The sequence below is a fragment of the Pogoniulus pusillus genome, chromosome 28, assembly GCF_015220805.1.
Source record: "Pogoniulus pusillus isolate bPogPus1 chromosome 28, bPogPus1.pri, whole genome shotgun sequence".
NCBI lineage: Eukaryota > Metazoa > Chordata > Aves > Piciformes > Lybiidae > Pogoniulus > Pogoniulus pusillus.
In genome coordinates this window covers 16,358,203-16,383,697 of record NC_087291.1, presented here as the reverse complement: position 1 = coordinate 16,383,697, position 25,495 = coordinate 16,358,203, and the positions used below count along the sequence as shown (strand labels likewise).

The following is a 25,495-nucleotide window of genomic DNA, read 5'->3' as shown; positions in this document are numbered from 1 at the left end:
TTACCCCGCAGAGGGCAACACATCTCAACATGCTTTGCTGCTATGGAAAGCCTTTGCCTCTACAAGCAAGTCCTTTTGGAAGCACTTTAGAGGGCTTTTGTTCACAATAAAGTGCCCCCCAGCCATATGCAAAAGCTGATTTGGGGTGGGGTTTTTTTTGTTGTTGTTCTAGCTTTTAGTTTTAACCAGCCTGATGCTTTATTCCACCTCACCTGCAAAATGGGCTAAAGCAACTGGTTTGGGGGTTTTTTAACTGATTTCTTTTATCTTTGCAGTGACTACACTAGAGAGAAGTGCTGGCACAGCTTTTAGGTTTGCACCACCTGAGAAACTGCAATCTTGCCAAGCTGAAGCCTTTTAAGTGGAAAGGCAGGAAGAAATGACAGTGGTTCAGATCAGAAAAAGAACAACTTTGGGGACCAGATATTCGAGTCAACCAAGCAAATTAAGGTAAAACCCAGAGGGACAAATATACTGCACAGATCAGCTTGGAAAAGCATCCTTTTTATAGAAACAAACGGGGGAAGAAAAGCACAGGTGCTTTAAAAGTGCATTAAGCACACTTTATTCCTCAGCTTGGAGTTAATTCAAGCAATAAACTCCCAGATTTCACACGGGCTAAAGCTTCCTGCAAATCTGCCAGCCGAGCTCCCTTACTGAACCTCAGGGGAAGCTTTTATAATGATAACTCACTTCTCCCCCCACCACCACCTCCAAGCTGACCTGGAAATGCTGCTTAGCAAAACCCCTCTTGTCCTAAGACTCTTTATTATTATTACCTGTGTTTTTTCTCTGAGCTGAGGTGTATAAAAGAGAGGGGAGTTCCCCTCGCAGCAATTAAACCCCCCAAATCTCACCTCGCCATTCTTTTCCCTCCTCAACAAAAAGTTAACCCCTGCTGAGCTCTTTTCCCCTCCAAGGCATCTATAAAGCCTCACAGGTGAGCTAGCTGTAATGAGAATGAATCAGCACTGATCTTCCTCCAGATAAACACCAATCTTTTATTCCAGCCACCTGGCTCTGGACTTATCAGACAAGAAAATGGCTCTGGTTAGAGTTTAGGTGGATTTTCTTCCCTTCTGCAGCGTTCTTCCTTTTGTGTTTCCCTCCCTCCAACAAACACCCTTGGGAGCGGATGCGCTTCGGAGCGCATCTTCCAGCTGGGATTTTTCTTTGCTGAAATCCACATTCTCATGCCTTTTTTTTTTCTGTTGTCGTCGTCGGAAATTACCTCAGCTTGTGTAAAAAGTCTTTCAGCCTCTTAAAGTCTTTCGTTTGTGTTCAGAAGTCTTTTCCTTTGTCACCGAGTCCTTGAAATGCGGACGAGTTTGTCGCACCCAGACGCAAGTGACACGGAAAGGTTTGCACGAAAGTAAAGGTCTTTAATTGTAATTAAACCTAACTGTTATACCTTGGGGAAAATGCAACAGGCTCGTGTGGTTACAGAGGTAAATTCCTCTTTTCTCCCTGTGGTTTTGACCGTAAGGATGGAGAGTCAAGCACTGCAATACTCCAGGAAAATATTTTCTGTCCTAGATGTGCATGAATCATATAATTGTTTGCCTAATGAAGCTCTTAAGGATAACTAGAAGGAATTAAATGCATTAAAGAGCCTAACAGGAGAAAGGGGCCCTTGCTCCAAATTAATTTGAATTTTTATGATTGTTCTCAAGTAGGGAGTAAAGTGGGAGGATGAGAAGACAATTCTCCAGTTCAACTTCTACCTCCTCGCTCACTTTGTCTTAATAAGTGATTTATAGGACTGCTCTGGTTTTAGTCTCTGCTGCTGGCAGATGGGTGCTGTTCTGTTGCCTTTAAGTTCCACCTCTCCCTCTTTATCTTGTGCTTTTTGGGGTGAACATCACCAAGTGATATTGAGCCCCTGTTTTCTTGAGTACTTTTTAACATCCCTAAGCAAATACACTCACTTAAAACTTGCACTATGAATTTTGGGCTCTGCTGCTACCCACCTTTGTGGGGTTTGGGGTTTTGAAGCCTATCACAGGGCAAAGAAGAAGAATTCAGAAACATTTCACATCTCTATGTGTATCATCAAATCAGGCAGGTTGGAAGAGAGCTCCAAGCTCATCCATCCCAACCTAGCACCCAGCCCTGGCCAATCAACCAGACCATGGCACTAAGTGCCCCAGCCAGGCTTGGCTTCAACACCTCCCTGGGCAGCCCATTCCAATGCCAATCACTCTCTCTGCCAACAACTTCCTCCTAACATCCAGCCTAGACCTGCCCTGGCACAACTTGAGACTGTGTCCCCTCATTCTGTTGCTGGTTGCTGGCAGAAGGGCCCAACCCCACCTGGCTACAGCCTCCCTTCAGGTAGTTGTAGACAGCAATGAGCTCTGCCCTGAGCCTCCTCTGCTGCAGGCTGCACACCCCCAGCTCCCTCAGCCTCTCCTCACAGGGCTGTGCTCCAGGCCCCTCCACAGCCTTGCTGCCCTTCTCTGGACATGTGCCAGTATCTCAACATCTCTCTTTAATTGAGGAGCCCAGAACTGGACACAGCACTCAAGGTGTGGCCTGAGCAGTGCTGAGCACAGGGACAGAAGAACCTCCCTTGTCCTGCTGCCCACACTGCTCCTGAGCCAGGCCAAGATGCCATTGGTTTTCCTGCCTACCTGAGCACACTGCTGGCTCATGTTCAGCCTACTTTCTACCAGCACCCCCAGGACCCATTCTTCCTGGCTGCTCTCAGCCACTCTGTCTCCAGCCTGTAGTGCTGCTTGGGGCTACTTGGAGCAGGTAGCAGCACAGATATATTACCTAGAGCTCATCTTGGCTTAAAGTCTGGAAAAGCCATAGGCAAACCTATGTCAGTGGCATTTTGCATCCACAAGGGAGGTTGTGTTGCTAAACTCCAGGCAGGGTGAGTATCTCTTGTGTCTAGAGGACCACAGCACTAACAGATCTGCTGCCAAATCAGTGATTCCCTGAATTCTTTTGCTGTCCCTTGCCCATTAGGATGTATTTAGGTGAGCGTCTCTATGTGTTGGTTGAAATCTTCCTTCCCAAAGGCTGCATTTTGAGTTCAGTCGCTGCCCCATGGATTAGAGCCTGGAAATGGAATGTTAATTGTGTTGGGGATGGGGGCAGTGGAGGAGGAATGGATGCCCATGCTTATTTACACAAAGGAGCCTGATTATTTTGTGCATAGAGCATGTTTTGTTAAGAGTGATTTTCTTTCTTGGGGCTCTGGAAAGACACACAGCCTCAGTCGGTGACTTAGCAAGGAGTAAATTGTAGCTCTACATGGCAGGCACTTTGAAAGATGGGGCAGAGAAAAAGCTGGCTTATTTTATGATGAGAATTAAAAGTAATTAGTGGAACAGCACAGCTCAGAGGATTGGTAACAGAATCCAGAGCCTTTTCTCTTCCAGGTGTTCAGATGCCGAGTAATGAACATGTCATAAATACCTCCACGGCGAGGTCAGCAGTTTCAATGGGGCTTGTGTCAAGAGGGGCAGGAAGGTATTAATGCATGAGCATCAGTCACTGGGACAATGTAGACTGCTTCTGGCTGTCTTGTTTAGCTCCACGCCAGCCCCATCACCAAGGGACCTTCCGCGTGGGATCCTGTCACTGTATGTGGTTGGTTGTGGGAGCTGCCCTAGGAGGACCTCATCGTGGCCCATAAGCTCTGTTGCTGTGTGGCTGCTGTTGGATTTCATGTCCAAATGCAATGGCAAAGGGTCCCCAACAGGCTTTAGTGCTGGAAGCAGCAACCGGTGGCTTCTTTTGTGCAGGTGGAAAGGAGGTGACTGTGCCAGCTCCAGCCTCACTCTGTTTCTCACAGGCAGCTCCCATGCAAAAATCATCCCTTGAAGGAGATGCCACACTCACTAACCTCAATCCACACACTTCCTAACCTGTAGAGGAGCAGGTTAGCATCCCAGGAGTGGGTTTTTTCTGTCTAAAAGGAAAGGTGCTCACAGGTTTACTTGGAACAAAGACCAAATCTTTTAGCTGAGGGTTTGCACAAAGGTCATGAGGAGCTGAGGTGGGGTTTTGGAGCCTTTCGAAAGCAGCTTGTTCAGAGGGCTGTGCCATTCCAGCTCTAAAGACAATTAATGCCTTCTTATATATGTGTGTGTGTGTCTATACATATATATAAATGTGAACCACAGGCTGTGCAATCTCTTAGCCCTCCTCAGAGCTATGAAGAGAGCCTAAACCACTCAGAGCTTAAGCTGCACACACCTTGAAGCCCTCCTAATTGCAAACCACAAAGCATTGTTTTCTCTTGAAGAATCAGTGCCCACTTTGGCTTTAGGAAAGAATGCAACACTCTAAGGTAATCTTCCTTTTCCCATCATCATCCTTTCATTCTTCTTCACACACTTGCCCCCCCCTCCTCCCCAGACACAAGGTGACATATCCAAGTACTTGTCCTTCAACAGCTTCTCCAGCAAGCAGCAGAGCAGAAAGCCCTAATATCTATTCATTTGTAATCTGTCATTCTTAAAGTATTAAGGACAATTGACTTCACATGTCTCAGGTAATTAGAATAGTCATCCTTTGCTCCAGATTTTTAAAGCAAAGTGTCTCAAACTCTTAATCAGTACATTTATTGATGTCTTTCAACAGATCTGTTTCTTGTCAAGTGTGTGTGTGTGTCTTAGATGTGAGGGGGGGGTGAAAAATACCCCACAAAACACAACTAGCAAACTGCATCAGAATTGTATTAAAAACCTTTATTATTATTATTTGTTTCCCTGCCTGTTGCTTTTTTTTTTGTTGGGTGATCAAATAAAATCTATTAGTGACAAGGTGGTATTTTCCATGTTCAGAGTAATCAATCTCTTCCCCCCCCCCCCCTTCCCTGTTCCCTTTTCTTTCTATGGAAAACTGCTCAAAAGCAAATGAATAAATAGAAGTGTCAGGAGTCAGATTCACACAAATGATTCAGTGCTCTCTTTTCCCAGGTTTGTGTTTCCACATCAGGCAATATTAGCTATGATAATAGCTAATAGTATTTTACAGGCTCTAAGAGGGGGTCATAAAAGAAAGCCCCCCCCAAAAAAAGAAGAAACAAGAAAAAAGTTGAGGGATTTCTTCAGCTGTTACTGATCTTAGCAAGAAAAAAAGCTTCAATTCCTCACCTCAGAAGCCTCAGGCCTCACTTTGACCACTGGCACTACAGAATCACAGATTTGTCAGGGTTGGAAAGGACCTAAGGGACCCAAGGAATGGGCTGCCCAGGGAGGTGATGGAGTCACCATCCCTGGAGGTGTTGAAGCAAAGCCTGGCTGGGGCACTTAGTGCCATGGTCTGGTTGATTGGCCAGGGCTGGGTGCTAGGTTGGGCCAGATGAGCTTGAAAGTCTCTTCCAACCTGCTTGATTCTATGATTCTATGACCTATCTAGTGGGAGGTGTCCTCAAAGATCATCTAGGTGTTGGACCTAGATGATCTTTGAGGTCCCTTCCAACTTAAACCATTCTGTGATTAATTCTCCTTTTCCACTCTTTTCCAACCAAGATAATTCTCTGTTTGTCCCATCTAATTCCAACCCCCACTGCCACAGGCAGGAACACCTCACACTAGGTCATGTTGCCCAAAGCCACATCCAACCTGGCCTTAAAAACTTGCAGGCATGAGGTTTCCACCACTTCCCTGGGCAACCTGTTCCAGTGTCTCACCACCCTCATGGTGAAGAGTTTCTTCCTAACATCCAATCTGAATCAACTCACTTCTAGTTCTGCTCCACTCCCCCTAATCCTATCACTACCCTAAAAAGTTCCCCCCCTTAGCTTTCTTGTAGCCCACTTCATATACTGGAAGGCCACAATAAGGTCACCTCAGAGGCTTCTGTTCTCCAAACTGAACAACCCCAGCTCTCTCAGTCTGTCCTCATAGGAGAGCAGCTCCAGCCCTCTGATCATCCTCATGGTCCTTCTCTGGACACCTTCCAGCTGTGATTTTAAATCTGTAGATGACTGGATTTAGAATTTCACCTTCCTTCCTTTCACCCATGCTTACCTGCATCCCTCTGACTGCTTTGTTTTGGGTGGGTATCTAAAGCTGCACACAGAGATGCATTGCCACCTTTAGCACCAGTTTGGTTAGCTAAGGCTGCACACAGGGATGCATTGCCACCTTTAGCACCAGTTTGGTTAGCTAAGGATACTCACAGTGATGCATTGCCACCTTTAGCACCAGCTTGGTTAGCTAAGGCTGCACACAGGGATGCATTGCCACCTTTAGCACCAGTTTGGTTAGCTAAGGGTACTCACAGTGATGCATTGCCACCTTTAGCACCAGCTTGGTTAGCTAAGGCTGCCCACAGGGATGCATTGCCACCTTTAGCACCAATTTAGTTCATTGGCTGCCATGTCAGCTGAGCTGGAAATGCAAACTTTCCATGTTAGAGGCTAATTCCCTTGTTCTTTCCTAGTTTCTGGTGTCACCCAACCCCTTGACATAGCTCTAGCTCTCTGCAGCGTGGATGCTAATCTATTCTTCTATTGACAAAATCTATCTACACTTCTTTCTCTCCAGAAGAATGATGATGGTGAGGATTGTATCAGCTGGAGACATCATGACTCCAGAGAGAAGTAACATTTCAGTGAAGTTTATATAGATTTTGGCTTTCTGAAACATGCAATGTGTTATCAAGAGGGAAAATATTGATGCTGGCTCAGCTCAGACTCTTATTTCAGGACTGGGACAAAAAGGAGCTTGACTTCAGTGATGTCCAGAGCAATTTTATTGTTCATTAAAAGCCATAAAGTATATCCAGGCTTGCTGTTACATTATGAATTGTAGGCTTTTCCAAAACTGGATCTCTCTTTCTTCAGTTCCACAGCCACAAGAAAAAAAAAGTTATCCCATGTATTACATTTTGTCAGAGTTAGGATGAATCCAAGAGCTAGGAAGGGGCCAGAGTGGAAGCCAGGGGTAGAAGCAGGGCTTAGCTTTAGCCCAGTGTGACTCTGTTGGCTGAGGAGTAACAGCTCAAAGCTCTCAGGGGAGAGCTTCTCCACAGGGAATTCAGGAAGGAGGTAGAATGGGTGTTTGAAACCTTTCTGGGTTAGGGAGCTGGATGTGTTGGGGTGCAAAAGGAGCTGTTGAGGGAGCTGGAGATGGTTAGTTTGAAAAAGAGAAGGCTGAGGGGAGACCTCATTGCTGTCTACAGCTACCTGAAGGGACATTGTGGAGAGGCTGCTTCTGGGCTCTGCTCACAGGGAATTGGAGACAGAACAAGGGGGAATGGCCTCAGGCTGAGGCTGGGGAGGTTTAGATTGGATATTAGGAAAAGGTTTTTCACAGAGAGAGTGGTCAGGGGCTGGAATGAGCTCCCAGGGAGGGGATGGAGTCACCCAGCCTGGCTGTGTTTCAGGGTGGTTTGGATGTGGTGCTTAGGGCTGTGGTTTAAGGTGAATCTTGTAGAGTAGGGTTCTAGGTGGGGCTTGGTGATCCTTGAGGGGCTTTGCCAACCTGCATGTTGCTGTGATTCTGTGACTCTGTGATTCTTCAGTCCTGCTCCACAGGGCTGCTTGTCCTGAATAGAGAAGCTACTAGGGGTAAGGTTGTAGCTCAAAGTGGCAGAAAGCCAGTGAGGACAGTTGCCATCTTCATTCCTCACCTCCTCTCAACTAATGAACACCTCTGAAGCAGGGACATGGAGAATTTAAAGTCCCAGCTCTGACTCTGAGCTTTATTGGACCCAGAGTTTGTTTTTCAGGTTAAAAGTACTGTCCCTCTGGCCAGCCACAGGTGGTGTGGTAAAAATAAGCAGCCTTATGGCACATCACCATTCATGCTCTTGCTGGGGAAGATCCAGTCTGGATGTCTAGAAAGCACAAGAGCACACTGGAGCTGTAGCCACAACAAATAAGGAGTGGGTTGGTGTGAACATTTTTACCTGCAGTGTGTATTAATTGCTCTTTACTTCCTGACAGCAGAAGATGAGCGCAGCTGAAAAGAGAGTTAGGGCATGCCTGGGGAAATGTGGGATGCTGAAAGGCAAGGCCTGGTGCTCTTAATAACCATTATCATGAATTAGCATATGATAACAAATAATGCATCAGGAGAAAAAGAAGTGAGGGGGAGGGGGGGGAAGAAAAAGCTGTCTGGTAAAGCAGGACTTAATTCTGAGACATGTTGAGTGTCTCTTGATAAAGCTCTGAATGGTTTCCCAAGAAGAAGCTTCATGCAAATGAATATACTGTCATGTGAAGCAGATTAAGGGGAGAAAGACTGTTTATGCATGGAATCCAAACACACTTCTGGGGGGAAGGAGAGGAGGAATAAACCCTTTTTCTTTCACCTCCAATGCAATACCCCTGCAGTGACTACAAAGAGATGAGCCTGTTGTCGTTATTAGGGACACGAAGTGATTTCCCACTGATAATTAGCATGAATCACAGTGATAAAGAGCTGAGGTGGAAAAGGCCTATGAGAGAGAACAACTCAGTTCAGCTCCCTGCAAACACAGGCATCTCCCTCGTGGTTTCTACACAACACAGTTCCCTGCTCAGGAGTTTCTCTTCTCAGCAGTGCCACTTGGCATGGTGCTTTGCTAAGAAGCCTTTACAGCCTCCGCCAGGTCCATTGGGGATGTTCAGCCTGGAGAGGAGAAGGCTCTGAGGAGACCTAATTGTGCCCTTCCAGTATCTGAAGTGGGCTACAGGAAAGCTGGTGAAGGACTTTTTAGGGTGTCAGGTAGTGATAGGACTGGGGGGAATGGAGCCAAGCTAGAAATGGGTAGATTCAGACTGCATGTTAGGAAGAGCAAGACACCAACAGGTACCTAAACACCTGCGGGCACCTGTTTATCACTTTGAGAGGGGACATAACGATCCAAGCCTTTGTTTTCCTCCTGCCCTTGCTTCCCCCATCAGCCAGGACATCTAATAAGCCTATTAACCTGCCAGGACAGGAATTCATCAGAGATCACTTCTCAAAACGAGAAGTTGGCCAAGCAGACCCAAGCTCCCCGCAGCCCAGCCTGGCTGTCCCCCACGGGGGCCAATGAACTTCTCTGTGACTCCAGATATTTTTGATTCTGCTCTGGACTTTCTCCAGGAAATCAGTAATAATTACTAACTGTGTTTTTCTAAGGGGACTGAAAGGATGCATTCTTCCTGGAAACTCTCCCCTTAGCTTTTGCAATTAACTAGGCTGCTCCTTTGCTGTGATTAATCCTTGTCTTTGTATCGCAGCTTCATTTCAGGCAGGGCTGCTGACCTTGCCAAAGGTGCTAAAGTGTAAGATATTTTCTCCTGGGTTTTTTTTTTTTTGTTGTTGTTTTGTTTGGTTTTGGCTTTTTTTTTTTTTTTTTTTTTTTTTTACTGTCACTTTTTTCTCTGATGCTTTTATCTCTTGGAAACTTTTGATAGAACATCATAGAATGGCTTAGGTTGGAAGAGATCTTCTGCTTCAAGCTGCCTGCTATGGGCAGAGATGCCTCTCAATTACACTTGGTTGCTCAAGGTCTTGTCCAGCTTGGCTTTGAACAGCCCCAGGGAGGAGGCATCCACAGCCTCTCTGGATGACCTGTTCCAGAGTCTCACCATCCACGTACTGAAAAACTTCATAGAATCAGTCAGAGTTGGAAGGGACCACAAGGAGCAGCCAGTTCCAACCCCTCTGCATGGCCAGGGACACTCTACCCTAGAGCAGGCTGCCCACAGCCTCATCCAGCCTGGCCTGAAACACCTCCAGCCATGGGGCCTCAACCACCTCCCTGGGCAACCCATTCCAGCCTCTCACCACTCTCATGATGAGCAACTTTCTCTTCACACCCAGCCTGACTCTCCCCACCTCCAGCTTTGCTCCATTGCCCCCAGTCCTGGCGCTCCCTGATATCCTAAAAAGTCCCTCCCCAGCTTTTTTGTAGCCCCCATCAGATCCTGGAAGGCCACAAGAAGGTCACCTGAGAGCCTCTTCTTCTGCAGCCTGCAAAGCCCCAACTCTTTCAGTCTGTGCTCACAGCAGAGCTGCTGCAGCCCTCTGAGCATCCTCCTGGCCCTGCTCTGGACACTCTCCAGCATCTCCACATCCCTCTTGTCCCAGGGGCTCCAGAACTGGATGCAGTACTCCAGGTGGGGTCTCAGCAGAGCAGAGCAGAGGGGTAGAATCCCCTCCCTGGCCCTGCTGGCCACACTTCTGCTGCTGCAGCCCAGGCTCTGCTTGGCTTTTTGGGCTGCAAGTGCACACTGCTGGCTCCTGTTCTTCTATTATCTTCCATTAAGTGCTTACTGAGTGTTAAAAAGCAGCTTTGGACATAGAATCATAGAACAATAGAACCATAGAACCATGGAATCAAAGAACCATGGAATCATAGAATGATTTAGGTTGGAAGAAACCTCAAAGCTCATCCAGTTCTAACCCATTGCCATAGGCAGGGACACCTCCCACTAGAACAGGTCACTCAAGGCCTCATTCAACCTGGCCTTGAACATCTTCAGGGAGGTTGTGGAGCACAGAATCACCCAATGTGATCTTTGATCACATTGGGTGATTCTGTGCTCCACAACCTCCCTGGGCAACCTGTGCCAGTGTCTCACCACCCTCACTGTAAAGAATCCAGACAAGGGACCTGCCTCATCAAAGCGTGGAGGTTCATTCTCACCTCACACAATCTCCTGGAAAGGAAATAACTGAAGTTCAAAGCAATGTGGGGTTGTGTGGCCCTGCTTGCATGAGCCATGCCAGGGAGCTGCCTCTTGAACCAGGCCCCTTCCTGCAAACACCAAGTCACAAATGTGGTAAGGATTTACTTTCTGTTCTTTCAAATGAAGATGGTTTGGCTGCATTCAGTATATTAAATCCTTCCTGCTGCTAAGCTTAAAGAAACTGATTCTCCTCTAACATATTTTGATTTGACTACTGTAGCTTCCAAGTGCTATAAAGCAGCAGAGTAGTTTGCCTTGGCCTCACACCTAGTTCCAGTAGTGCTAACTTCAAAATTGCTGCAGGAACCCACATCTGGAGTCAATTGAGTGAATTTTAACCAGCTTCAGTGGTAATATGTGAGCAATATTTCAGCCTTGTGTGTATTTCACTCATCTTATGGGGGGGGGGGGGGGGGGGGGGGGGGGGGGGAAGATGCTTCATTCCAAGACTCCTAGGCATATTTCTTTGCTGTCTCATATATCAAGAGTATCAGAATTAAGCAGACTGCTTGAAGCTGGATATATCCAAACACTCTCTCTTATCCTAAACAAGGGGGAAATATTTTTGCCAACACTTCCATTTCCTACAGTGGAAAAAAAAGAACTATACATACATATATCTATCACCCTCAAAAGCCTTGGCCAGATCTTGCTTTCCTTGAAATGCATGGCAAATTTGTCAACAAAACACTCTTCTGGCTCAGTAGTTGGGGAGGTGGAGGAGGGAGAGAGAGAAGTTTAACAGCTGGAATTAAGCAGCAGGAATAATGTGAAGCAGGCTGAAGCTTCGGATTAGGTTTAGTTTAATGCTGGGGTTGAAGGCTGAGCTGGCCTGTGCCAAAATCAGACATCCAAAAGCAGAAAGAGAGAGCTTTCAGCTCAGGATTTGGCTCAAAGCCAGAGCGGGGTTGTGGGCATTGGGCCAGGTATCCAGCACTGAGACAGCCACAAGGCTCAAAGTCAGCCTTTGGAAACTCCACTTCTCTACTGGCCAAAAATGTTAACCTGGTGCAAAAAAAGAAAGTACTTCTATTTCCCAAAAGGTTGTGAGTGTGAGGACCTCATTCCCATCAAAGAATCACAGGACCTTAGAGGTTGGAAGGGACCTCCAGAGGTCACAGGATCACAGGATGTATGGAGTTGGAAGGGACCTCCAGAGATCATCCAGCCCAACCAGAGATCATCCAGCCCAACCTCCCTGCCAAGGCAGGATCACTCAGGGTAGTTCACACAGGAACACATCCAGGTGGGCTCTGAAAGGCTTCAGAGAAGGAGACTTGACAACCTCTGTCTGGGCAGCCTGCTCCAGTACACCAGTGTCTGAAGGGGATCTACAAGAAAGCTGGGGCAGGACTGTCTGGAAGGGTTTGTAGGGATAGGATGAGGGGCAACAAATTGAAGTGGGAGCAAGAGAGAGTGGTGAAATATTGGAAGAGGTTGCTCAAGGATGTGGTTGAGGATCCTGGAGATGCTCAAGATCTGACTTAATGTGCTCCTGGGCAGCCTGATTGACTTGGAGGTGTCCCTTGCTGCTTGCAGGGGAGTTGGCCAAGATGACCTTTGGAGGGTTTCTTCCAACCTGATGCTATCTGTGAGTCTGTGCATCTGAATCTGTGTGGAACTCTGACTGCTTGCAGGGAGGTGATCAGACAGGTGGGAGACAGGCATTAAACTAAACAAGCCCCCAGAGTGGTTTGGGTTTGAGGGTTGTTTTTTTGGGTTGTGTTGTGGTTTTTTTTTTGGGGGGGAGGAGGTTTGGTTTGGTTTTGTTGTTTTTTTCCTGTTTATTTATCATAGAATCACAGAATGTCAGGGGCTGGAAGGGACCTCAAAAGCTCACCCAGTCCAACCTCCCTGTCAGAGCAAGATCACCTAGAGCAGATCACACAGGAGCACATCCAGGCAGAGCTTGAATATCTCCAGAGAGGAAGACTCCACAACCCCCCTGAGCAGCCTGTGGCAGGGTTCTGTCACACTCACAGGATAAAAAATCCACCTTATGTTTAGATGAAACTTCCTATGCCTCAGCTTCCACCATTGCCCCTTGTGCTGGCATTGGGCATCACCCAGCAGAGCCTGGCTCCAGCCTCCTGCCACTCACCTGCACATCTTGATAAGCATTGCTGAGGTCACCTCTCAGTCTCCTCCAAGCAGCACAGCCCAGCTCCCTCAGGCTCTCCCTGTAACAGAGCTGTTCTGTTCCCTTCATCATCTTTGTGGCTCTGTGCTGGCCTCTCTCAAGCAGTTCCATGTCCCTCTTGAACTGGGGGGCCCAGAACTGGACACAGTACTCCAGATGTGTCCTCAGTAGGGCAGAGTAGAGGGCCAGGAGAACGTCTCTTGACCTACTAAGCACAGCCCTTCTGATCCCCCCCAGGATGGCATCTGGGGGGTGTTTGGGTTTGCTTTGTTGGGTTGTTTGGGTTGTGGGTGTTTTTCAATCTGAAGGGACCACCACTGGTGCCAGGCTGTTTTCTTGTAGTGCTTCAAAAAGCTATTAAAGACAATTGTCATGCTGAGCAGACTGGGAGCTGAACTCCAGAGGTACCATCCTATTGGTGCTCCCAGCACTGCCTTCCTCCACCCCTCTCTGACATGAATTTAATGCAGGTGCAGACACAAACCTAACATAAGGGAGCAATTTTCTGATTCATTCATGTAAGACCCTGAGGGAGAGTAGGAACAAGATGTACAAAGGTAATGTGGCATTGTTAAAAAATTAACTTTGCTTCCATTTTCTGGAGCCATAGTGCCATGTTGCTTAGCTACCTGGAGCAGGAATTCAGCTGTAAACAAGGGATTTCATTCGTCAGTCCCTTGGCTTTGCAGCTCTGTTTAAAATGTCCTTCTTTTGCCATCTCCTTGGCTTGCTCCTGGCCATTTCTTCTACCCTTTTGTTCATGGCTGCTGCTGCTCCTCCAGCAGCGTTGAGAGAAGGAGGTGGTGGTGGTGTCCGTGCTAGGCGAGGAGCACTTTGCTGTCTCAGTGGCATCCTGGCTTGTATTAAAAGTACTGTGGCCACCAGGAACAGGGAGGTGATTGTCCCCTTGGACTTGGCTCTGCTGAGGCCACAGCTTGAGTGTTGTTTTGGGCACTGCAATACAAGAGCGATATGGAGGTGCTGGAGCAGGTCCAGAGGAGGGCAATGAAGCTGGGGAAGGGCCTGGAGGATAAATCTGATGAGGAACAACTGAGGCAGCTGGGGATGGGTAGTGTGAAAATGAGGAGGCTTGGGAGAGATCTCATTGCTGTTTACAGCTACCTGAAGGGGATTGTGGAGAGGCTGCTGCTGGGCTCTGTTCACAGGTATCTGGAGACAGAACAAAGGGGAATGGCCTCAAGCTGAGGCTGGGGAGGTTTAGATTGGACACTAGGAAGAAGTTTTTCACAGAGAGAATGGTCAGGGACTGGAATGAGCTGCCCAGGGAGGGGATGGAGTCACCCAGCCTGGCTGTGTTTGAGGGTGGTTTGGATGTGGTGCTTGGGGTTATGGTTTCAGGTAATCTTGTAGAGCAGGGTTCTAGGTTGGACTTGGTGCTCCTGAGGGGCTTTGCCAGCCTGCATGGTGCTGTGATTCTGTGACTTTGTGATTCTGAGTGCTGCATTTGTCTGGAGATGAGGCAGACCACTTAGGACTTTTCTTTCTGGTTTTTGTTTCACAGCATCACAGAATGTCAGGGGCTGGAAGGGACCTCCAAAGCTCATCCAGTCCAACCCCCCTGGCACAGCAGGATCACCTAGAGCAGGTCACACAGGAACACATCTGGGTGGGTTTTGAGTATCTCCAGAGAGGGAGACTCCAGAACCCCCCTGGGCAGCCTGTGCCAGTGCTCTGTCACCCTCACAGGGAAAAAAAATCCTCCTAATATTTACATGAAGCTTCCTATGCCTCAGCTTCCCCCCATTGCCCCTTGGCCTGGCATCAGGCATCACCTAGAGGACTTGTCTGTACAAACAGTGGCCGCACAGGTTCCAAGTGCCAGTTCTTTGCCAGCTGGGCAGTGCAGTTACTCAAGCAGTTGGAAGTGGGTTAATTATCCTGGTATATGACTACATCACTGGTGGAAATTCTGGGTTTACCCTGGAGATCTCCACTGCTGTGCCTGCTCAGAGCTGAACAGCCCAAACCCTTTCAGTCTGACCTCTGCTGTGAGCACAGACTGAAAGAGTTGGGGCTGTGCAGGCTGCAGAAGAGGAGGCTCCCAGGTGACCTTCTTGTGGCCTGCCAGGATCTGATGGGGGCTACAAAAAAGCTGAGGAGGGACTTTTTAGGCTGTCAGGGAATGCCAGGACTGGGGGGAATGGAGCAAAGCTGGAGGTGGGGAGATTCAGAGTGGAGGTGAGGAGGAAGTTGTTGAGCAGGAGAGTGGTGAGAGGCTGGACTGGGTTGCCCAGGGAGGTGGTTGAGGCCCCATGGCTGGAGGTGTTTAAGGCCAGGCTGACTGAGGCTGTGTGCAGCCTGCTCTAGGGTAGGGTGTCCCTGCCTATGGCAGGGGGGTTGGAACTGGCTGATCCTTGTGGTCCCTTCCAACCCTGACTGATTCTAGGTCTTCTGCCCTGCCTTGCTAACAGTGAGTGCTGACACATTTGGGGCTTGCAAAGCGTTGTCATTGCTTAACAGAGCCGTGCCTGTGACCCACAAGCATCGCCTCTGCCTTGTACCCAGCACACCTCCCAGTGAGGCAGATGTTAGATTACACTGCCTCGTGTTGGGATCTGCTTATGAAAACACAGTGACAAGCAGCTTCCCTGCCCTATTTACACTCTAAACAAGCTTAAGGCACCTAACAAGCAGGGGGAAGATGGGGAGAGATAAGCTGTGAAGTGAGGTTAAGGAGCTGGGCTGAAGATAGGAGGAAAAATACTTCCATTGATAAGGCAAACTCTCAAAAGCTTTTTCTCCTCCCTTTCCCTTCTGGCTCTGCAGATGGCTGGGGGAGAATCTGTCTTTCACAACAGCCAGTACTGAAGCAACGTGTACTTTTGAAGTTTAGTCACCCACTAATTACCAGTCTTTCATTAACAGCACAGAGACACAAATGATGAAGTGCTTGCTTATATCCAGTAGCCTCTATTGTTGAGGCTTACAAAAATAAATCATTAGCTGCATGCTTGTTAAGCCTGCTGAGGCTCTTTATGTAAACTCCCTGGCTCCTATTTTGGCTCACGCAGCTGGTTAAGCTACCTCAGCTAACAGTTCTTAGTTTAAAAGGGAGGGCTAATTGCCTACATGTCACAAGTGTTGAGTTGGCTTGGAGACAAGAGGAATGCAATGTGGGCACAGCTCATCAAGGCCAAGTTGGATGTGTATTTGAGCAACCTGAACTAGTGACACCCAAATTCCTGGAGCCTTCCATATTTTGACACAACAACCCCAAGCAGCACTACAGGCTGGGGACAGAGTGGCTGAGAGCAGCCAGGCAGACAGGGACCTGGGGGTGCTGGGAGAGAGGAGCTGAAGCTGAGGCAGCAGTGCCCAGGTGGGCAGCAGAACCAATGGCATCCTGGGCTGGCTCAGGAGCAGTGTGGGCAGCAGGACAAGGGAGGTTCTTCAGCCCCTGTGCTCAGCACTGCTCAGGCCACCCCTTGAGTGCTGTGTCCAGTTCTGGGCTCCTCAATTCAAGAGAGATGTTGAGGTGCTGGAAGGTGTTGAGAGAAGGGCAGCAAGGCTGGGGAGGAGCCTGGAGCACAGCCCTGTGAGGAGAGGCTGAGGGAGCTGGGGTCTAGTTGAGTGGGAAGTGGGTTAATTATCCTGGTATATGATTACATCACTGGTGGAAATTCTGGGTTTGCCCTGGAGATCTCCACTGCTGTGCCTGCTCAGAGCTGAACAGCCCAAACTCTTTCAGTCTGACCTCTGCTGTGAGAACAGACTGAAAGAGTTGGGGCTGTGCAGTCTGGAGAAGAGGAGGCTCTCAGGTGACCTTCTTGTGGCCTTCCAGGATCTGAAGGGAGCCTACAAAAAATCTGGGGAGGGACTTTCTAGGCTCTCAGGGAGTGCCAGGACTGGGGGGAATGGAGCAAAGCTGGAGGTGGGGAGAGTCAGAGTGGATGTGAGGAGGAAGCTGTTGAGCAGGAGAGTGGTGAGAGGCTGGAATGGGTTGCCCAGGGAGGTGGTTGAGGCCCCATGGCTGGAGGTGTTTAAGGCCAGGCTGGCTGAGGCTGTGGGCAGCCTGATCTAGGGTAGGGTGTCCCTGGCCATGGCAGGGGGGTTGGAACTGGCTGATCCTTGTGGTCCCTTCCAGCCCTGACTGATTCTATGATTCTATGAAATTCTGGGATCACAGAACCTCAGAATGTCAGGGGCTGGTGGAAGAGATCTTGAAAGCTCATCCAGCTCAACCCCCCTGCCTCAGGCAGGGACACCTTCCCCTAGCCCACCTTGCTCCAGGTTTCATCCAACCTAGCCTCAAACACCACCAATGAGGAGACATCCACAGCCTCTTCCAGTGCCTCACCACCCTGGCTGTAAAGAATTCCTTTCTCATCTACAGTCAAAGCCTATTTCCCTCCAGCTCAAAGAGCTCTGCCTTCCCCTTCCCCACCGAGGGTGCTGCTCTTCAAGGGAATATCTGAAGGCTGACGCAAAAGCTCAGCCAGGGAGGCACTTGTTTGGTTAAGATTTCAGCCTTGACCCCCATCTCTGAGCCCTTGTTGGTTATTAATCACGTGTTGGCCTGAATCAAAGAGACTATTTTTGGAGGGGAGAGGGGTGGAAATTGTTCTGGGACCAGAGTTGTTAACGCACCACACAAGCTTGCCCAGATGACAAATAACCTTGGCATGATAGCCAAGGTTCATCCAGCTGCTCAGCCTCCCCCTCCTCACCAAAAGCAAGTGATTGATGGTGTTGATGTTCTAAATAGGCTTCAGCTATGCCAAATATCAGGGCTGCAGCAGAAGTCCTTGGGGTACGTAGTGTAGGTAGGCAAGCAGACGTGTTCCCAGCATATGGCAGCTGGGAGAGTGGTGTCAGGCTTAGAGGTAACCTCGCAGGCTTTGTCTGGTTGCTTTGGCAGCTCTGTGCCGGAATGAGCAGGGTCACGCCAGGTCCGTGCAGAGCTTCCGATTGCCCTCGATTTTCTCTGTAACTGGACACCCTTCTGAGCTGTCAGGGACGTTTGGGGTTCTTAGCAGAGATCAATAAACTGGTTGGGTTTTTTTTTCCTCCCAGCGCGGTTCTGAGGAGGGAAGAAGAATAGGATGTGCTCAGAAGTTGCTGTCTGAGAAGGGGAGGGGAGAGAGGGGTTGGGTTTTGTGTCTTAAAGGGATGGGAAATTCACACCTGAATGGTTTTATCTTGGTAACACAGCAGTGCTGCTTCTTTCTACCCATCCACAAAGGGCTTTTCATCGATACTCTGCAGGATCAAGCAGCTGTACTGCAGAAGAAACTGTTTCATTGATCACCTCTTTCCCTCCAGCACCACCACCACCAGAGAAATCTCATTGATTTGGGGTTGCTCCTCTGCTGTGTAGTGAATGCTGTTCCCAGGGCTGTGAGCCTGCTGGGTGGGGAGCAGAAGCATAGTTTGGGAAATTCTGGAATCACAGAATCACAGAATGTCAGGAGCTGGAAGGGATCTTGAAATCTCATCCAGTCCAACCTGCCTCATCCAGTCCAACCCCTGAGCAGGATCACCAAGAGCAGGTCACACTTGAATGCATCCAGGCAGGTTTTGGGTATCTCCAGATAGGGAGACTCCACAACCCCCCTGGGCCCTACAAGGAGAGGCTGAGGGAGCTGAGGTTGTTTAGCCTGGAGAAGAGGAGGCTCAGGGCAAACCTCATTGCTGTCTACAGCTACCTGAAGGGAGGCTGTAGCCAGGTGGGGTTGGGCTCTGCTGCCAGGCAACCACAGAATCATAGAATCAAGCAGGTTGGAAGAGACCTCCAAGATCATCCAGTCCAACCTAGCACCCAGCTCTAGCCAATCAACCAGACCATGGCACTAAGTGCCTCATCCAGGCTTGGCTTCAACACCTCCAGGCACAGCCATTCCACCACCTCCCTGGGCAGCCCATTCCAATGCCAATCACTCTCTCTGCCAACAACTTCCTCCTAACATCCAGCCTAGACCTCCCCTGCCACAACTTGAGGCTGTGTCCCCTTGTTCTGTTGCTGGTTGCCTGGCAGCAGAGCCCAACCCCACCTGGCTACAGCCTCCCTTCAGGTAGCTGCAGGCAGCAATGAGCTCTGCCCTGAGCCTCCTCTTCTGCAGGCTGCACACCCCCAGCTCCCTCAGCCTCTCCTCATAGGGTTTGTGTTCCAGGCCTTTCACCAGCTTCGTTGTGAGACATTGCAAGCTCTGTGCACTGCTTGAAGCCTGAGTGGGAGTTCTGCTTCTCTCTCTGTAGGCAAAACAGTGATAAGGTTGTGCAGAAGCAGGCAGGAAAGGTTATGTAGAAATTGCTTCAGTATGGCCCTTGCTATAACATTATCTGAATTGGCCTGGGTATTTAAAAGAGAATTAGCCATAATGATCTCACTCTGTCGCTTTCCCTTTTGTTCCTGCTTTTCCCAGAGGGGACACAAAAATTAAAGAGAGAGTTTGGTTTGTCAGTAGAGTTCAGTGAGAGTTTCTGCCTCCATCTCCCATGTCACAGAATCACAGAACTGTCAGGGTTGAAAGGGACCTCAAAGATCATCAGGCTGAGTCTGAGGGGAGGAGGTGGCAATCGCATGGCAGCAGTGCAATGGGAGCTGAGCCCCAGTGTCTGCTTCTCTACCTGTGCCCTTCTTTGATGCCAAACCTTTGTGCCTGTGTAAGCTGGGCTGTCCTCGCTGCTCTGGGTGGTGCTTAGTGCATATGGAGGGGAAATAGGCAAGCAAAAGAGGTCAGCACAGACATTCTGCAGTCCTGACTGTTACTGATGTAGATGTGAGACAGAGATGGGTTGAAAGCTTTCTTCACTGTCATCCAAAAAGTTTGGTACAGAGCTGAATTTCTTCCTAGGTCTTCTTCCTCCTGGGCCTTTCATAGATTCATAGAACAGTTTAGGTTGGAAGGGACCTTAAAATTCATCCACTTCCAACCCCTCTGCCATGGACAGGGATGCCTCACACTGGACCAGGTTGCTCAGAGCCCCAGAGCCAAACTCATCTGTTCTAAGGGCAAGCACAGAGATAGAAGCCACATCAATGGAATCCTTCCCATCTAGTCCTGCCATCTCCATCAGTGTTTGCTATCCCAAAAGAGACAGCAAGTCAGCCAGCTTCTAGGGGAGCTGAGCATGCCTCTTTCCTCTGGTATTCAGTGGCTTCTCTGCAGCCTGCTTTGACCTCTTCAATGTTTATAAAGATGTGCAGGTGAGTGGCAGGAGGCTGGAGCCAGGCTCTGCTGGCTGGTGCTCAGTGACAGCACAAGGGGCAATGGATGGAAGCTGAGGCATAGGAAGTTTCATTTAAACATGAGGAGGATTTTTTTCCCTATGAGGGTGACAGAAGCCTGGCACAGGCTGCCCAGGGCAGTTGTGGAATCTCCCTTTCTGTAGATATTCAAGCTTTGCCTGGATGTGTTCCTGTGTGATCTGCTCTAGGTGATCCTGCTTTGGCAGGATGAGTTTTTGAGGTCCACTCCAGCCCCTGACATTCTGATCCAGTGGGCTGGGGAAAGGGGTGAGGATTTCTCAACTGGACAGGGGCAGTGTCCCAAAGGGCATTTGCCTACTGCAAACAAAACAGCTGAAAATGATGGCACTTCAGACAACCATCAATGAGTTTGCTTGTTTCTCAGCCTCCAAAGCAGCAAACACATCACAGTCTTAGAACAGCAGTAAAACCTCACCTTATAAAATGCCTTTTGGGGCTGCAACAGACTCAAGATTATTTTAAGAAAACAACAGACCTCTTTTTCATAGAATCAAGCAGGTTGGAAGAGAGCTCCAAGCTCACCCAGCCCAACTTAGCACCCAGCCCTGGCCAAGCAACCAGACCATGGCACTAAGTGCCCCAGCCAGGCTTGGCTTCAACACTTCCAGGCACAGCAACTCCACCACCTCCCTGGGCAGCCCATTAAAAAATGGGAAAAAAATAAAAGGGAAAAAGAAAAAAGAAAAAAAAAAAAAGGAAAAAAAGAAAAAAGATAACAGGAAAAGTGGAAAAAAAGGAAAAATTAATCAAAAAATGAAAAAAAGAAAAAAGGAAAAAGGAAACAAGAAAAGAGAACAAAAGGAAAAAAGGAAAGAATAAAAAAGAGAAAAGAAAAAAAAAAAGAAAAAAAGAAATGAGAAAAGAAAAGAGAGCAAAAGGAAAAAAGGAAAGAATAAAAAAGAGAAAAGAAAAAAGGAAACGAGAAAAGAAAAGAGAACAAAGGAAAAAATGAAAGAATAAAAAGAGAAAAGAAAAAGGGAAAAAGAAAAAAGAAGGAAACAAGAAAAAAGAAAAAAGGAAACAAGAGAAAAGAGAGCAAAAAAGGAAAGAATAAAAAAAGAGAAAAGGGGAAGAAAGAAGAAAGGAAACGAGAAAAGAAACGAGAATGAAAGAAAAAAGGAAAGAATAAAAAAGAAAAAAAAAGGAAAACAGGAAAAAAGAAAAATGGAAACAAGAAAAGAAAAGAGAACAAAAGAAAAAGAGGAAAGAATAAAAAAAGAGAAAAGAAAAAGGGGGAAAAGGAAACAAGAGAAAGGAAAAAAAAGAAAGAAAAAAGGGAAAATATCAAAGAAAAAAGAAAAAAAGAGAAAAGAAAAAAGAAAAAGGAAAAAGGAAAAAATAAAAAGGAAAAATATAAAAGAAAAAAGGAAACAAGAGAAAAGAAATAAGAAAAAATGAAAAGAAAAGGAAAAAGAAAAGAAATAGGAAAAAAGGAAACAAGAAAAAAAAGGGAAAAGGAAAATCAGAAAAGAAAAAAGAAAAATATAATAAAGAGAAAAGAAAAAAGGAAATGAGGAAAAAAAGGAAGAAGGATAAATAGAAAAAAAAGAAAACTCAAAGAAACTCTCTCAGAGTTGTGAAGAGAAAGAAAATCTTTAGTAAGAAACTAAAGCAGCAAGAAGTGGCTGGAAAAGATCTCCTGAGGAGTGATTGTTTTTTTTCCCCCACTAGCCAAATAGGCATGGAAAATGTAAGTATGCACAGCTGTGTTTATGCCAATGATTAGACATTCTCCTTCTCTGTGACCTCTCTGCATCGAGCTGGCAAGACACCTGGCTGTGCTTAGAAGTGTCTCCTTCATACATTTACATTTCTTCAACTCGGACCTCTCTTTCTCCCTCTCATGCCCTTTGCTTCTCTTAAAGAGAGCACAAGGAAAAGAAAAAACCAAACCAACCAACCCACAGTTCAATCTGAGGCACTTCTGCCTTTATTTTTCCTTTGTGTTTGCAAGGGGAACTTCTTTCCTGGAAGGGTCCCAGAGCCCTGGCACAGGCTGCCCAGAGAGGCTGTGGAGTCTCCTTCTCTGGAGCCTTTCAAGACCTGTCTGGATGTGTTCCTCTGTGATCTGTGTTAGATTGTCTGGTCCTGCTCTGGCAGGGGAGTTGGACTCGATGATCTCCTTGGGTCCCTTCCAACCCCTAACATCCTGTGAGCCTGTGAAGGTGTTGGTTAAGACTCTACCCTGTGCCTTTACCTGTGTTAGATAAAAGCATTAACACTCTCTTTACACTGAGCATGAAACCTTCTTTTTCAGGCTGAGTCTGAGGGGAGGAGGTGGCAATCGCATGGCAGCAGTGCAATGGGACCTGAGCCCCAGTGTCTGCTTCTCTACCTCTGCCCTTCTTTGATGCCAGACCTTTGTGCCTGTGTAAGCTGGGCTGTCCTCGCTGCTCTGGGTGGTGCTTAGTGCATATGGAGGGGAAATAGGCAAGCAAAAGAGGTCAGCACAGACATTCTGCAGTCCTGACTGTTACTGATGTAGATGTGAGACAGAGATGGGTTGAAAGCTTTCTTCACTGTCATCCAAAAAGTTTGGTACAGAGCTGAATTTCTTCCTAGGTCTTCTTCCTCCTGGGCCTTTCATAGATCCATAGAACTTTTTAGGTTGGAAGGGACCTTAAAGCTCATCCAAGCCCCTCCTGCCATGGGCAGGGACACCTTCCATTAGATGTTATTTCTCAAGGTCTTCTTCCTCCTGGGTACTCTGATTCATAAGCCAATGCCCTTCCTGCTACTTCAACCTTTCTCTGCAGCTAGAATCATATCATAGAATCACGCAGGTTGGAAGAGACCTCCAAGATCAGCCAGCCCAACCTAGCACCCAGCCCTGCCCAAGCAACCAGCCAGGCTTGGCTTCAACACCTGCAGGGACAGCCACTCCACCACCTCCCTGGGCAGCCCATTCCAATGCCAATCACTCTCTCTGACAACAACTTCATCCTAACATCCAGCCTAGACCTGCCCTGGCACAGCTTGAGACTGTGTCCCATTCTTCTGTTGCTGGTTGCTGGCAGCAGAGCCCAACCCCACCTGGCTACAGCCTCCCTTTAGGTAGCTGCAGACGTCAATGAGGTCTGCCCTGAGCCTCCTCTTCTGCAGGCTGCACACCCCCAGCTCCCTCAGCCTCTCCTCACAGGGCTGTGCTCGAGGCTTCTCCCCAGCCTTGCTGTCCTTCTCTGGACATGCTCCAGCACCTCAACATCTCTCTTGAATTGAGCAGCCTAGAACTATACCCAGATATGCATCAGATCCTTCCCTTCTGAATCTCTGAACTCCAAAACTTCTCCATATGTGTTCCTTTCCTGTTACCATTAGTTGTGGAGACTCCAACCAGCCAGGCTGGATGGTGCCCTGAGCAACGTGCTCTAGTAAAAAGTGTTCCTGGCTATGGCAGGGTGGGGGTTAGAACTAGATGATCATTAGGTCCCTTTTCACAAAATCACAGCACCATGCAGGCTGGCAAAGCCCCTCAGGGTCACCAAGTCCAACCTAGGACCCTACTCTACAAGATTCACCTGAAACCATAGCCCTAAGCACCACATCCAAGCCACCCTGAAACACAGCCAAGCTGGGTGACTCCATCCCCTCCCTGGGCAGCTCATTCCAGTCCCTGACCACTCTCTCTGTGAAAAACTAAGACCTAATCTCAACCTCTCCAGGTCTCATGGGAACCAAAAGCAGAATTTCCAATAGACTGAAAGTTCCCAGATCATTTCAAGATTGATTCTCTCAAGCTTATTATAGTTCCTCCCCACACACACTTCTTTGGCTCTATCTAGGTACTTCAGAGCACTACTGACTGCAAGCTGTAGATCCAGTCCTTCTTTTAATAACTGTCTTCTTATTGCTTTCTTTAGAGTCACAATAAATTTCAGCTGAAGAACTATGTCTGTACATGTGCAGAATGAGAGCAAATGAAATGACAATGAGAAGCATCTGTACATAAGACACTAATTTTCCTTTCCTTTCAAGCTATCTCAATCCATATCTGCCCTTCATCTGTACAATACAATGTCTCTTACTGCCTTCCCTCCATCAAATTAGCTTCCTCTCTATTTTCTGCTTCAAAACTATAACTCAAAAGCTTTGGATTGCTATTGTGCATTAGTCAAAGGTTCATTTGAGTTGGTGTTTTGATCATTTTGTTACAGGAAATGCTCAGGAAGAAGCATCTCCCTTGCATCTGTTTATTTGGACCTGATGATCTTGGAGGTCTCTTCCAACCTTAATGATTTTATTCCATGACTTTATGTATGATTAGAATATTTGCCATATGGCTTTAAGCTGGAAGAGGGCAGATTTAGGCTGGATATTAGGAGGAAATCCTTGACAGTGAGGATGGTGAAATACTGGAACAGGTTGCCCAGGAAGGTTGTGGATGCCCTCTCCCTGCAAGTGTTCAAGGGTCTGGAGCAAGCTGATCTAGTGGGAGATGTCCCTGCCCATGGTGGGGGGTTGGAACTAGATGATCTTTCTGGTCCCTTTCAACCCAAACTGTTCAAAGACTATTCAATAGGAGGAGGAAGTTCTTCAGCATGAGAGTGGTGAGAGGCTGGAAGGGGTTGCCCAGGGAGGTGGTTGAGGCCCCATGCCTGGAAGTGTTTAAGGCCAGGCTGGATGAGGCTGTGGGCAGCCTGATCTAGGGTAGAGTGTCCTTGCCCATGGCAGGGAGGGTGGAACTGGATAATCCTTCTGGTCCCTTCTACCCCTGACTGATTGTATTCTGATTCAATATTCAATGACTATTCAATGTTCAATGACTATTCAGGAGTCTTCTAAGGATTGATTCTAGACCTGAGTATCCAAAGCTTTCCACGTGGTCCTGTTGAAGCTCTCAGTCCCAGTGCAGAACCAAGCTGAATGCTCTCAGGATATGTTTAAGCACAGCCTAAAGAAAGAATTACTGAGAGATTTCTTTGCACAGCAAAGCTGAAGAGCCCTGAAGCTCAAACACAAGAAACCTCAACACAGTCACCCATCTCTTCACACAGAATGGTTTAGGTTGGAAGGGACCTCAAGGATCATCCATTTCCAACCCTCTGCCATAGGCAGGGACACCTCCCACTAGAACAGGTTGCTCAAGGCCTCATCCAGCCTAATCTTGAACACCTCCAGGGAGGGAACATCCACAACCTGCCTGGTTCCATACAATACCTCCCAACTTTCAGAGCTGGGGGAAACAGGCAGGGCAAAAGGATTTCACAGCAGAAGCAATCCTGTAATTAGATTTGTTGGGAAGTGTAAAGGGAAGATTTAACTCCAAGATAAAAGGGTTTGCCTGCTTTTGGCTAGCACTGGAATCTCTAGTTTGGTTGTGGGAAAGGGAAATAAGCACCTCTGGCAACACACCAGTTGGAAGAAATTGAAGGGGGTGAAGAAGAATGGAAGTAAGGAACAGAAACAGGCAGGTTGGAAGGAGAGGAAGCAGCAGTGGGGGTGCATTAGGAAATCCTTTCTTTGTGCTTGAAAATGGAGACTTTTTCAGGTG

At 47.7% G+C, this 25,495-nt stretch overlaps 1 long non-coding RNA gene across 1 annotated transcript in view; it reads left to right on the top strand.

Moving 5' to 3' along the window:
- Window positions 1-278: 278 nt before the first annotated feature.
- Window positions 279-25,495, top strand: part of LOC135187874 (uncharacterized) — a 57,003-nt gene continuing 31,786 nt past the window's right edge. Inside the window, exon 1 of the long non-coding RNA XR_010307478.1 lies at window positions 279-450. This is a non-coding gene — a long non-coding RNA (uncharacterized LOC135187874). The remainder of the gene's footprint in view (window positions 451-25,495) is intronic.